Genomic DNA, 15,517 nt, shown 5'->3' on the forward strand with positions numbered 1-15,517 from the left:
CCTATTGAAAAAGGATGACCATCTGTACCGAGTTCTTGATTCACGGTCAGAGGAAAAGCTTGGGCTCGCAAGATAGCCGAGGAGCATGCACACTCACCTCTTAGCTATCTCACCTGTGCTTGAATCGTGACCCAGCTACGAACTGTCACCCTGGCGTTTCACATGCAGGACGAGGCATCGTGTGGGCCATCCTTTGGTTGGATGGTAAACTTGGGGTCCCGTCTCCCAGAATAAGTTTGTGGACATTGAAAAAAAAATCTCACGGGTGTCTTTCACGAGGTGTGGGCGAGCTATCGTCGGTACCTTGGCCAAATTCCAAATTACTGCTCTAACTTACTTGGGGACACTGCATCAGCGGCACAGCTGCACCCCGAGGAAATGATGTAAACCGCAGCCTTGTTCTGCATACGAAAGAAGAAGGGGGAAACTTTTCAACACTCACTCCTGCGTTGCACTCATTTGAAAAAAAACAACAAAAAAAACAACTTTAAATTCATTGTTTGAAGCTTGTGTACGTTGGTATCCTGATGATAAGGTTACCTGTGGATATTTTTGTGAAATCTTTATTCATTATATGTTCTTTATTCATATTCTTTTCAAAGGTGCAACCTCTGAAAAGGTTGTTTTATTCATGATCAAAACAACTTTTGTCACAATACTCTGGATTTGTTTCTCTCTGCCATGTTCCATCCAATTCTATCTGTGTACCTTTTAGTCTTTTCTTTCTTCCAGTTAGTTTACTTGTTGTAGACTATGACGACTACACCACCGCATTTAACAAATGCACCTTTCAACCATTGCCGCCGAGGTGCCTCTAATGCAGTGGCCCATATTTCTGGTCGAGAATCTGGAATCTTGCCACGGCAGCGGAACGCAATGGCCTGCTCTTTTTCGGAAGGTACTCTGGGATGTTTCACATCTACTAGGGAAGGGTAGCAAATGAGACTGCGAGTTTGGTCTCCTCTGAAGGAGAACATTATAAACTCGGGTCAGGAATTGAACCCAGACTAGACCACTCTGATGAGATTACTGCACTTGAGCTGTCCTGTCCTCTCGACTGGAATTTAGGATGATCTGGCTTTGTTTGCAGTATCTTCGTTTGCAGTCTTCTAGTTTAAAAGAATCAATGGAATACGTGTGTGTGTGTGTCTGTGTCTGTGTCTGTGTCTGTGTCTGTGTCTGTGTCTGTGTGTGTCGGCCAGGCTTTTCAGCACGTATTGTGTGTGTTCATAAATGGCACGACCTATCTTGGTTATAAATGAAACTCGTTTTGGATACACATCATTAATTCTGCACCAACATTCGCTGCTCGGCCACTGTTTGCGAGACGATGAATGGGCAAACCATTGAAATGTGAAGTGAACCATCAGAAAATGGTTGCTCTGCTTCCAATATAAGCTTTAAATGTAAAATAGAATTTCCATTCCTATTTTTGTGACTTGGTTTGGAAACTCTGATTACATCAAAGCCTACAATTGCAGGTAATGTTTAGCTGACTGTCCTATCTGCTTGCACTTGTTTATGGATGTGAAAGATCTCGACAGTTTTGAATGCAAGTGGTGCGCATTTTGAACTGTCGACACGAGTGGTGCGCATTTTGAACTGTCGACACGAGTGGTGCGCATTTTGAACTGTTGACACGAGTGGTGCGCATTTTGAACTGTCGACACGAGTGGTGCGCATTTTGAACTGTTGACACGAGTGGTGCGCATTTTAAACTGTCGACACGAGTGGTGCGCATTTTGAACTGTCGACACGAGTGGTGCGCATTTTGAACTGTCGACACGAGTGGTGCGCATTTTAAACTGTCGACACGAGTGGTGCGCATTTTGAACTGTCGACACGAGTGGTGCGCATTTTGAACTGTCGACACGAGTGGTGCGCATTTTGAACTGTCGACACGAGTGGTGCGCATTTTGAACTGTCGACACGAGTGGTGCGCATTTTGAACTGTCGACACGAGTGGCGTGGATTTTGAACTATTGACACGAGTGGAGCGCATTTTGAACTGTCGACACGAGTGGCGTGGATTTTGAACTATTGACACGAGTGGAGCGCATTTTGAACTGTCGACACGAGTGATGCTGATTTTGAACTCTTGACATGAGTGGTGCGCATTTTAAACTGTCGACACGAGTGATGCTGATTTTGAACTCTTGACATGAGTGGTGCAGATTTAAGTGATGCTTGTGGTGTAGGTCAACAGGAAGGTTGATCACTTGCTTTTATTTATACCCTTGATTATAATTGAAATGGTTATTTTGTACGAGTAAACACTGTAAAATATAATCACTGAGTAAAACAAAACTTCCCAAATGATGACATTTCCAGGTTGGAGGAGTTACATTGTTGACAACAGGAGTACTTGTATTTCAGGCCATTCTCTTTTGTTCTGGGGTTGGCAGGATGGCCAAGAGGTACACACACTCACCGCTCAGCTGTATAGCCTGAGTTTGAATCTCGAATCACGACAGCTATACTTGTCACCACAGCGTTTCACAGGCAGGATGATTAACCTCTGCCATCTTCGAAGATGGATGGAGGTTACTGTTTTCACCCCTGTCTGTTTGTTTGTTTGTTTGTGAACAGTATTACGGAAAAAGTCCTCGACGGATTTCGACGAAACTTGGTGGGGGGGGGGGGTTAGGTATGGTCCAAGGATCATGCCATTAAATTTTGGATTTGGTCCTCCCCCCCCAAAAAAAATAGTTCGAGAAAAAATTTTTTTTTTTCATTTCTACATGTTTTAAGTGATTTCCAACCCCCCCCCCAATTTTTTTTTACCCATCCCCCCCAAAAAAGAGAATTTTTTTTTGCATTTCTACATGTTTTAAGTGATTTCCAACCCCCCCCAAAAAATTGTTACCCCCCCAAAAAAAAAATTGTTGGAGAAATTTTTTTTGCATTTCTACATGTTTTAAGTGATTTCCACCCCCCCCCAAAAAATTGTTACACCCCCCTCCAAAAAATAGAGAATTTTTTTTGCATTTTTACATGTTTTAAGTGATTTCCAAACCCCCCCCCCAAAAAAAAATTTTTTCGAGAAAAAAAATTTGCAACTTATTTTTCAACAAAATTTCGATTTTTTTTTAATTTTTATTTTTTTGCATTTTTACATGTTTTAAGTGATTTCCAACCCCCCCCCCCCCCCAAAAAAAATGGAGAAAAGAACTATAACTCTGTCAGCACTGTTGACATCATATTTAATGAATAAGATATAAGGTTCACTTGAGTGTCCCAGCAGTATTGGCGGCGGAGGTTTTGCACTCTCCCGAGTGCTCCCCATCTAGTTAACCTCTGCCATCGAAGATGGATGGAGGTGACTGTTTTCACCCCTTTCTGTTTGTTTGTTTGTTTGTGAACAGTATTTCAGAAAAAAACTCCTCGACGGATTTCAACAAAACTTTGAGGGGGGGGGGTTAGGTATGGTCTATGGATCATGCCATTACATTTTGGACTTGGTCCAAAATCCAATATGGCTGCTATGGCGGCCATTTTGAAAATATATTTTAATTTATTTTTTTGGCATTTCTGCATGTTTTAAGTGATTTCTAACCCCCCCCCCCACCCCACCCAAAAAAAATTGTTGGAGAAAAATTTTTTTCCTTTTTTTTCAACAAAATTTCGATTTCTTTTTTTTGCATTTCTTCATGTTATAAGTGATTTCCAACAAAAAACATGCTAAAATTATAATTGCGGCTGATTTTGGAACTTCAGGTGGATATACCCACGTAAAATCAATTTCTGTCTCAAGGAATCTAGTTGTGACGAATGAATCGAGTATGTTAAAGTTAAAAGTAGAAGGGAAAGTTGCAAACTGTAACTCTGTGAGCACTGTTGACGTCAAATTGAATGAATAGGATATCAGGTTCACTTGAGTGACCTTGCAGTATTGGCAGCAGAGGTTTTGCACTCTACCGAGTGCTCTCCCTCTATTTCATCAATGTGTTCCATCCCTCGGATGGATGTTAATTTGGACCTCCCGTCTGCCAGTATTAGTTGGTGGTGTCCTTCACGAAGAGTTGACGAGATATCGCTGACACCATGAACAAATTCCTGCTCAAACTACTGCTGGGAAGGCAATAGCAACCCACCAGTATAACTCTTGCTCTGGAAGCTGCTTCGGCAGTCTGGGAAAAGAATGGTCCATGAGAGAGAGAGAAGAGAGAGCAAAGATTCTGTTTACCCAAAACGTTAACTTCTTGCTTCCCACACTGGTTAACATACCTCAATAAACATCCTGTTGATTCCATCCATTGTTCTACCTGTACGTTGACACCGATTGACATAACACTCCCCTTCACCAAAAAGTCTAGTTATTCTTTCTGACCATAATCCTACCTTATTATACCAATTTACCTTATGAGTTCTGGATGATCTACAAACAAAATGTCTTAAAACATCTTGTAGTTCTGTAACTGTCCATGATCAATGAAAGTGATTGTAAGAGAGAGGTGGCTGTGCATGGGCTCTGATGTGATAAAACCAAATGTGGAAGACCAACAACTGCATTGGAGCATCAAAAGGAACCCACATCAGCAAAGTGCAAAGTTGGAGTCACCAGGAGGAACCTGGTTAAGATTCGGGTTTCAGCTGCTACTCATCTACCCTCAAAATATATATACTATGGGTGATCAAAGGGATTGAGACATCCACGGGAGATTTATGATTTCATTCATGGTCTCTGAACCATTACTGTGCAATATGAGCCGTATAGATAGTGTTGTTACTGTTTATACTTCTTACTATTCGATTTCACACGGATAAGGGTTTTATTGCAAGAGGTGACAAACCGATTGAAATCTATAACTTGTAATCCTCGAAGCATCGTTCGAGTAAAGGCAGGTGTGACATTGTAAGTACGCCATGTGTTAAGGTCGTTGTGATATGAGCCACTCTTACACTTCTTTCAACTTTCACAACATATTCCACATGTCTGTGGTCTCAAATTGTCATCACTCACTTGCAAAAGGGTTGCATTTTGTTCAAGGTGTTTTTCTGCAAATTTTGCCATTTTTAGGAACACCCAGTCCTGATGGATATGTTGGTCATTGGAGTCAGTGTGACCACTCCTTGGCTTTTTTCATAAGATCTTGGCTATTCGTTGTTCACCTCGGCGTCTTGGTTTTTTATAGGTTTTCTTGGCGTATAGGTTTTCTATTATCATCGCTTTTCCGAAACCTTGTGAATTCTTGGCTTTTTCATTGGCTCACCTTTGCATTTATGAAAATGAGGAGTGGTCACACTGATTGTAGTAACTGTGCTGATGGAAAAGTTAATTGCCGAGGCACCCACGAGTAATGCATATTTGTGAGATCACTGAAATCTTTCTGCATTCCCAGGATTATCGGATAGAAGCAAACAAATCTCATTTGGTAGCTCGACGAATAAGTGTGTGTGTGTGTGTGTGTGTGTGTGTGTGTGTGTGTGTGTGTGTGTGTGTGTGTGTGTGTGTGTGTGTGTGTGTGTCAGTGTGCCAGTGTTCCTCCTCCATCACTCCAAAACCATAAAACCTAACGGACTGAAACTTTGTCTGCATACCAGGATAACTTCAAGGTAGTGCGTGAATGAAAATTTGGAGTTGGGGTTCATTAATACACCCTTTTTGAAGTTATTTAATGGTCTCATTTAATTATATCCCTTATCAAGACTTCATCCTTGGTCAGCCCCTGAGTCAGCCCTCTGTCTTAATTCTGGTGTTCTGGCTTCTGGCTGGCTGGGATCTGGCTGGAGTCATACTTCTCCATTTTGTTTGGCCTGCTCAACAATGCCTCAACTTGGAACAGGCCACGTTGATTTGTTAACATGAAAAACACTCGTGAATTTTTTTTTTCTTCACTTTCCTCACTCATATCATTGAATGCCTGATCATCATACCAACAAATGGCAATGCTAATAAATGCCTGAAGATGCGAGTGTCCATGGCTTTATTTAGTTTCTACACATGTGATAAACTCTAGAATCTCTTAATCTGAGCTAAATTTCAAAATTTAAACTGCAGAATTGACCTCAGCATCAGGTCCGACTGCTAAAAAAAAAAAGTGCTTCTCTGTCCAATGCGAACATTGTTTGACATTCCGGGAGTCTCCAACTGATATTTGTTATATTGATCGCAAATCGCTTGCCAAGGCAGCGCAGTCATACTAAACACCATCCAGAATGTCAAACAATGTGCGATTTGGACAAACGAACACTTTTTCTGGCAGTCGGAGCTCCTGATAACGTCAATTCCATCTTTGAATTTTGAAATTTGGTTCCGGTTAAGAGATTTAGAGCTGATCGCGTTTCAGCTGTCATGCTTATAAATATCCTGAGAGTTGTATTCACACATCATTTGATAATCCGGATGTGTCCGGGTGGTGTTTTTCTCTGGACGGTCATTGTCTCCAGATGTGTCCTTGCAGTGGTTGTCCCCGGACGTGTCCAGGTAGTGGTTGTCTCCAGATGGTAGTTGGCGCCTGACGTGTCCAGGTGGTGTTTATCTCTGGACGTATCTGTATGGTAGTTGTCTCCAGACGTGTCTGGACAGCGTTTGTCTCCGGACATGTCCGGATGGTGTTTTTCTCCAGACGGTGTTTGTCTCCAAAAGATATCCTTGTAGTGGTTGTCCTTGGATGTGTCCAGGCAGTGGTTGACTCCAGAGGGTGGTTTGCTCCGGATGTGTCCAGGCAGCGTTTATCTCCGGGTGGTGTTTATCTCTGGACGTGTCTGGATGGTAGTTGTCTCCTGATGGTGTTTGTCTTTAGACATGTCCTTGCGGTGGTTGTCCCCAGACGTCTCCAAGCAGTACTTGTCTGCAGACTGTGGTTGCCTCTCAACGTGTCCATCAGCGAAGCGATGGGTCTTATTTCTAGTGATTTTGAAACGAACAACCGAGCAGCTTGGTGAGCACTTGCCAAGTGGCCTAATCACTCAAGCAAGCACTCCAACAGAATGCTTGACTTGGCAAGCGAGATTACCCATTGCTGCCGGTCATTTAAACCCATGCACCCAGAAACCGAGCTGTCAGCACAGCTGTCCGGATGGTGTTTTTGTCGTAAGCACAATCTGTAGTAAGCACAAAACTTTATCAGTTTGAAGCAAACAATTAAGAAAAGCTCAGGTGACTCCATTTGTGGTCCACAAACCCCTTCAAGAACAACATAATAGGGCAATACAGTGGGGGTGTAGGACAGGACAATCGGCTGTTGCACTTCATTACCAGAAATCGGACCATAAATTTGATGTTGGCATAACCCACACAATCAGCATCACACCCAAGAAATATAAGCCATTGGTGTGAAAGGCTTCGTATTGGTGCCTTCTCCTCTGTAGTTTTGAAAATGTTTGAGAGGATTCCAACAGTGTGCAATATGATGGGGTTTCCACCGGTGGGGCCGATTCTATCAATGTACAGACAGACAGAAAATTCATATGTGTGGATATATCTATTTATCTTCTTCTTCTTCCTCTTTCGGCTGCTCCCGTTCGGGGTCGCCACAGCGGATCATCCATATGATCCGCATCGAGATTTGGCACATGTTTTACGCCGGATGCCCTTCCTGACTCAACCCTGGTCGCCTCTTACGACACAGGGATATGGTACACCTATTTTAACCGGGGTATACACCGGCCCAGTATACTGGTACTCATTTCGCCGACCTCAGAAGGATGACAGGCTGAGTCAACCCCCTGGTGTATTAATTCAGTGGCCCAACGGGGCTTGAACTCAGGACCTCTTGGATCCCAAGCCGCTGCCCTAACCACTGTGCCAACACCAGGCATTGGATATATCTATTTACCTATCTATCTATATTACTAAAACTCTCATCTTGTATATATGTATGTCTTCTTCTTCTTCTTTCGGCTGCTCCCGTTAGGGGTCGCCACAGCGGATCATCCGTATGATCCGCATAGTGATTTGGCACATGTTTTACGCCGGATGCCCTTCCTGACGCAACCTTGGTCGCCTCTTACGACACAGGGATATGGTACACCTATTTTAACCGGGGTATACACCGGCCCAGTACACTGGTACTCATTTCGCCGACCTCGGAAGGATGACAGGCTGAGTCAACTCCCTGGTGTATATATGTATGTATGTTACCGAAATACAGCCAAAATGGTACACGATAGCGCAAACATTTTAAGGCCACCTGACTTACCATTCTCCTGCGGTGTGCAGTGTCAAGTTTCGTTCAAATCGGGTGACGAAAAAATTATTTAAAAATCAATTCCCTATTCAGTCAAGTACTCTTCGGGAGAAGTTGATCAATGCAAACAACCTCAGCGGTATAGTTCGCTGGAGCTATCTTTTTTGTTTTTTTCTTGAAATGATTTAATTTAAAAATCTCAAACATTTAGTATCGACAAAGAACGATTTATTTTTAAGCATAAAATAAACATCGCAATTTTGATCTCAGACAGTACTTTAGTGTTCATTAATAAATAAAATTGTGTTTCGACGCGTGCTTCGTTAAACGATGACTCCTGAGGTAAATGCTCACATTTTCTTCAAGTTAGTTTGACCACTAAATAATATTAAAATTTCATCTTATTTTTTTTTTCATCAACCACTGTCACAAGGAGAACCCAACAGGTTCATGGGTCGTGTGTGTGTGTGTGTGTGTGTGTGTGTGTGTGTGTGTGTGTGTGTGTGTGTGTGTGTGTGTGTGTGTGTGTGTGTGTGTGTGTTTTTGCAGTTCTTTCGTATATTTTGCATGCACATGTATATCTAATTCCAAAGCCAGCGTGTTTAAGTTACCAGTAACTAGTCTTCCATAAAGCCCACAAAGTCCTCCCTCGTCTAATGTTTCACTGCGAGACAGCTGAAGCAGCTCGAAATCGGCAAGCGTTGGTCTGTCACGGTCATTGTCGCCATCACTCTCGTCCTCTCGTTTAGCAGAAATTAAATAATTCAGTGGTGTTGATGTACAAAATAATGTAATTCGAGTTCGATGGAAAGGTGAAATTCTTTGCATGATCCTTCCTTTCGCGTCTTTGGGTCTGGGAGACCCGAGTTATTTTCACCACAGCTTTTGTTGCCTCATGACTTCATTAGCATGACATTAGGTCCTGATGAAGATTGCTAAACTCGGAGGGATGACGCTGAATCATCCTTAACGTCATTCCATTGACATGTGACATCATTCCACCTCCATGTGAAGTTTTTGCCTTTCATTTCCTCTTGTGAGCTTTTCCTTCTGGCATCGACTTCTCATTGGTTGTTTTATCATCTCTGAAATCGGATTACTACTTCGATTTCTTTGGGAAAGGTAAGCTTATTCTTTTCATTCTCATGATTTTACGAGTTTCATGAGCTTTGCAGGTTTATGGGGCTTGCTGTTCGTTTGTTTTTGAACTTGCATGGTGAGACACTCATTGCTTTTTGTTGTTTGGCATACTGTTCTGTAAATGATGGACCTATTTTATATTATTTTATTCCATTGTATATTTTGCAGTCTTTTTTTTTGTTTTTGTGTGGGTTATATCCATGTGTGGGGTGTGTGTGGGTTGTACCCGTGTGCGGGTTGTACATGCCTGAAACTTTCCTGGAGCACTTTTCCCTCAGGTGTGGGGTATGCAAAGGGGTGGGTTATTTGAGTGAAAATACCATGTTTCAAATTGGAAGAGAAGGGCATTGTGCAAATTGTCGGTTATCCACTATTCATTGATGACGACCAGGGAGTCAGAAACGTGTCCGTGGATTGATTCCTTCCCCCCAGAGGTTTTTTTTTTGGTATACCTTGTCGAGGCTCGTATGAGAGCTAACACACAATGCACAGCAATGGGGGCATGAGACAAGAGGGGAGGGAGTGGGAAGGACAAAACAGTGGGGAACAGAGACATTAGGAGATCTGTGGAAGGGAGAGGGATGGGACGTGGAGCATGCGGAATAGAAGATGGACATGACAGGGACTTTCAGGAAGGAAAGCAGGGAATTTGAAGGAGGTGGGCTTGGGTGGATTATCGGGGGAAGAAAAGATCGAGGATTTGGATGGGGGATGATAAGAGGTGGTGGTGAACAGCTGTTTTGAAGGCCTGGAGGGAAGAATGGGAATGAATAGAGTGAGGGAGTTTATTCCAAAGGTGGGGAAAAAGAGGAATGAAAGAGTGAAGGTGAGCAGTGATTCGTGATTTTGGTAGTTTTACCAGAAGGGGGTTGTTGGCGGACCTTGAGCGCCCTGTGGAAATTATTATTATTCTACATCGTTGTAATGGGGGGTGTATCGCAGGGGATGGGAGTAATGGCCAAGTTATGGGAGGGGATTCATGATGTATGCAATTGAAAAACATAATGATATTCCATGATATGATAAATTTGATTCATAAAAGGACTATTCTTTATTCAATTCTGTGTTCTAATCCATATTGGTGGAGATTAATTACAAGGATTGGCCATCCAATATTCTCTTTTTTTAGTTAATAATGATGTCTCTGTAGTTTCGTCAATCAGCCTTTGGAAAAAAAAATTAATTGTGAACATTCTGTATCCTTGAGAGCAGAAAGGAGGGAAATTTTTTGCACCAAATGTATTTTTGAACACTTGCTGGAAATCACTTCTTGACAGCAGGAAGCAATTATTTACAGCAGCCTAATCCTGTTAATTTGTTGTGGCCCGTAATGAATGTTGTCACTGAATTTGCATTGGCGGAGTTAAAGCCTTTCACCGATTTTAATGTTGCATTGCTCTTTCATCTCTCACAAAATGGTTACTTTCCATAAGACTTGTTTGCACACATTGTCGCTAATTTCTGTATTGACCCATAAATAAGCTTTGTAAACACAATGCATGGCATCCATTTCTATTCATCAACAGTCTGCAACCTTATTACAGGCACATACTGTTTGATGCAAGTTTTTTTTTTCAGTTTTTTTATTTATTTTTAATTTCTTCTTCAAAATACTCATCAATGATTTTGCAACATTGGAATTCCATCATGCTCACCCACTTCTTCCCCCCTTCCTCCTCCTTCTCCACATTCTTCAGATGAATGGAAGTGTGGGTACAGTTATTCTATTGCAGGCTCTCTCCCGAGAAGATGACTCTCTGTGATACAGAAATGTCTATTTGAGAATGCAGCATGGATTGATAACACCATTCCACTGGCATGAGTTCCATTTCTCCCTGGTATTTATGGAAGAATTCCACTGTCAGGCTGCTCGATTCATTCCATAACATATCGAGCCAATAGTATGATGCTTTGCTTGCAGTGTGGCTGAAGATCCTGAAACTTTTATGGGCGAAAAATCAGTGCCTCATCATCATGTGTCACCAGGAAAAGGCAGGCACTGGCAATCCTCGGTTAAAGCGTGCTTGGCCAAGTCAGCGTCGTTATCGCTTTGGGCAGATTGAGCTGCTAAAGACCTTTGTACTCTTTCACTTGCAAGCAACAAGGGCTAAACAAAGGGATGTCAATAACTTGCGGTGGGTTTCGGTCATGATCCACAGGCCAGTGTTCATCATGCGACAACAGCACGAATTGAGTGAGGATTTACTTCCAAACTTATAACAACAATAAGACTAGAAAGCATTTCAAAATGCAAAGCCCGTCCGCTTCCGCTTTGCACTCAAACTAAACTTGATGAAAACGACAGTTAAAAAAAAATTTAAAAAAAAATTATTTTGTATCCTTCACAAACTCGTAATAATAGCTTGTTGAAGATTTGATGACAAATTTCAATTGGTAAAAATGTTACAGCCTGGACAAACACTCTGAATCTCAATGGTAAACAAGGATTTTGATTAAAACATTTATTGCTCGTCTACCATTTCACCGATAATGTCATCCTTACAATCCCCTATCCCCCCATTGGGAGTGGATTGAGATGTGCCAAGTTTCAAATTTTTCTGATCAGCGATTTCAAAGATATATATTTTTGCGTTTAATCCAAGATGACTGCCATACCACGTCATGTTTAATGTCACAATTATCATGAAAGTATTCTCCATGGGGGGACCTCCTTGTCCACGGACCATGCTACACTATTTAATCCTATCTTGACGATGAAATTCCCCTATCTACCCCACGTACATAACAATATATTCCCCATGTCTTCCATCACGCTGCTTTCCATTCCCCTCGCACTGCCTTCCTCTCCCCTCACGCTGCCTTCCCCTCCCCCTCATGTAGCCTTCCGCTCCCCTCCCCCCTCTGCCTTCCCCTCCCCCTCATGTAGCCTTCCGCTCCCCTCCCCTCCCTTCATGCTACTTTTTCATTCACCTCCCCTCACACTGCCTTCCCTTCCCCTCCCCTCATGCTGCCTTCCCTTCCCCTCGCCTCATGCTGCCTTCCCTCCTCCCACCCCCTCATGTAGCCTTCCCTTCCCCACCCCTCCTTGCTCCCTCCTCCTCACTCACTCCTCCCTCCTCTCTCTCCCCTTCCCTCTTCCCCCTCTTCGCTTCCCCTCTCTCTCACCACCCTCTTTCTCCCCCCTTCCCCCTCCACTCAACAATTCCCCTCAGCAAAGAGATAGGTTGCATTTGCTATTGAATAAACAGATGAAAATCAGAGGTACCAACCTATAAGGCTCGGTATCATCATACCAATCAAAAGTTTTTTTTTTCACATCAACCTCCATCATAGCGAAAGGTCGAATTAAGGTAAGCGCACAAAGGGGCTGAAAGCTTAATGTCCAAAACATCAACTTCTCCTTGCTTCCCATGGCGGTTAGCATACCCCAATCAGCATTCTGTTGATTTCATCCAAAATTTCCATTTCGATCTGCCTGCTGTTTGTGCAAGCTCAATTTAACATTTTAACTTAAAAATGAGTAAAAATTAAATGTGGTTAATGAAATGGCTCATCATCAAGAAAATTAGGAAAAGTTTATGTTGTTTGGATTGTACTTTGTAACTTTGGTACGTTTGGAATATATGAGCACTGACCAGACTTTGGTGGTGTTGGCTTCATGGTTTGGGTGGCTGGCTGAAGATCTTACGGTCTTGAGATCAAGCCCTTGTCCTTACCATTTAATGAATACCAGCTGGGTTGACTCCACCTGTCATCCTTCTGAAGTCGGTGAAATGAGTGCCAGCTTACTGGGTTATTAATCCGTTCGAGTATCCTGCGTCAGAGTGGCGACCCCTCCAGGATTGTACTCCTTTTGCCAATGAAACTGCCTCGGCAGCCGCATGAGCCTCATGGCATGACAGGAGTGGTTATTATTAATCAGACTCCGTTGCATTATAGTTAGTGTCCACTTCGAGTCAGGGAGGTCACGAGTTCGATTCTGACCCTGGCAGAGTCAAACCAAAGATGAAAAAAAGGTACATGCTGCTTCTTTGCTTGTCATTCAGCATCTATAGGACAGAACATGGATAAGCCCCATGAGGATCACATGCCATGATTGGCTCGGGGTGAGAGATTTCTCCAGAATTTGAATTTGGAATTTGATTATGCTTTTCAAAGCAATTGCTTTCTCTTTCCAAAATACACTGAAAGATCTTTAACATCCACCAGCAATCAATACTGGCATATGGGTCACCAGTTTATGATCCCATCCACAACAGATGGCACACTCCATCATGGAACACCTTGCTGATGAGATTTTAGTCTGAGTTTTTATAGTCAGGACGAGAGATGGACACAGACAAGACCGCTCAAAGGCAAGCATGATACTGTTATGCCATACTGTTCGAAAATCAGATAAACGAAGAAGAAACTAGAGGGGGAGCACTCGCTAGAGTGCAAAACCTCTGCCGCCAATACTGCTAGGTCACTCAAGTGAACCTGATATCCTATTCATTCAATTTGACGTCAACAGTGCTCACAGAGTTATAGTTTGCAACTTTCCCTTTTACTTTTAACTTTTACATACTCAATTCATTCGTCAAAACTAGATTCCTTGAGACAGAAATTGATTTTACGTGGGTATATCCACCTGAAGTTCCAAAATCAGCCGCAATTATAATTTTGGCATGTTTTTTTTGTTGGAAATCACTTGTAACATGTAGAAATGCAAAAAAAAAAATCGAAATTTTGTTGAAAAAAAAAGTTGCAAATTTTTTTTTCTCTAACAATTTTTTCTTTTAGGGGGGGGGGGTTGGAAATCACTTAAAACATGTAGAAATTCAAAAACAAAAATTCAAATATTTTTTCAAAATAGCGCCATAGCGGCCATATTGACCTTTGCACCAAGTCCAAAATCTAATGGCATGATCCTTGGACCATACCTAATCCCCCCACCAAGTTTCGTCGAAATCCGTCGGAGTTTTTCCGTAATACTGTTCACAAACAAACAAACAAACAGACAGGGGTGAAAACAGTAACCTCTGTCCATCTTCGATGGCGGAGGTTAATTACATTGTGATTCCAGCCAGATGTGAAGCCTTTTTTCTTGTCTCCGTCACCAAAGTTGGTAGGAGGTTATGTTTTCACATCTGTCTGTCTGTCTGTCTGTCTGTCTGTTTGTTTGTCTGTCTGTCTGTCTTTCTGTCTGTGAGCACAATATCTCAAAAAGTTTGGACAGATTCGTACGACACTTGGTGGACAAGTTCGGACGAATTGATTTGATTTTGGTGAAGATCCAGATCTGGAGACGAGGATTTTTGAATTTTTAACTGATTCTTCACCATTGAGAGATGGGGCCAAAAATGATATATCGCACGGTATCTCAAAAAGTTGCAGACGGGTTATGACAAAAGTTGGTGGATGAGTTGGTTAGATAACAAGAACAAGCCAATTTGATTTTGATTAAGATGCAGATGCACATCCGACCTATCAGTGGGATACAGTCCAGCCAGGCAAAGGGATCCGCTCTACTGAGCGCAGTTTTAGCCTATCTATTGAATGTCGGCCTTCTGTGTTGCCATACGTGACATCACCGGTATACGGAGAGTAAATTGGAACCTCAAATTGTGCTGCAAAGTCACATCACTGTGCATTTGCTCATTGTGAGCAATTTTATGTTGTTCTGTGTAGCTGGCACAATAAATCGAGCCACTATACCTCGAATATATGCATGATCAATAAATCTGAGTAATAGGCGTTTAGCAACACAAACATTTACCCTTTGGCCTGGACTGTGAATTGTAAATTTAAAACGAGCACAATCCTAAGCATATTATATTGCCCATGATGAAGTCATAGTGCGATGGGCATTCCTAATTTCCTGGTCAGGTGGGAAGGTTTTCCTCAAGGTTAAAGCTGTTAAAAGGTGGTTTGCTACAACACGTCATATTTGGCCATTGTTGGCAGCCATTTCATCCGTGACATTGCCTGTCCGGGCCAATTCTGAGACTGGGCTATCGGTGGTCAAATACTTTTTGGCAATTCGTATAACGATTTGAACTTGGTGTTCAGATGAAACAACCCCTTTATTGGTATTCTTGCATTGTAACACCCTTAATCAAATTTATTCACTGACTCTTGCCATTCAAAATAAATGTAAAAAACGGACTTATTTTGCCTCTGATACACCTATAATTGGTATTTTTTTTTTATGGAGACAAAAATCTAAGATCATGGAAGACCAAGATCATGGAAGAAAATACCCAAATGACCCAAAAGTCCAGAGGACCCAAAAGTCCCCAAAT

This window comes from Eptatretus burgeri, chromosome 4, assembly GCF_056783735.1.
Source record: "Eptatretus burgeri isolate ZD-2024b chromosome 4, Ebu_testis_v1, whole genome shotgun sequence".
NCBI lineage: Eukaryota > Metazoa > Chordata > Myxini > Myxiniformes > Myxinidae > Eptatretus > Eptatretus burgeri.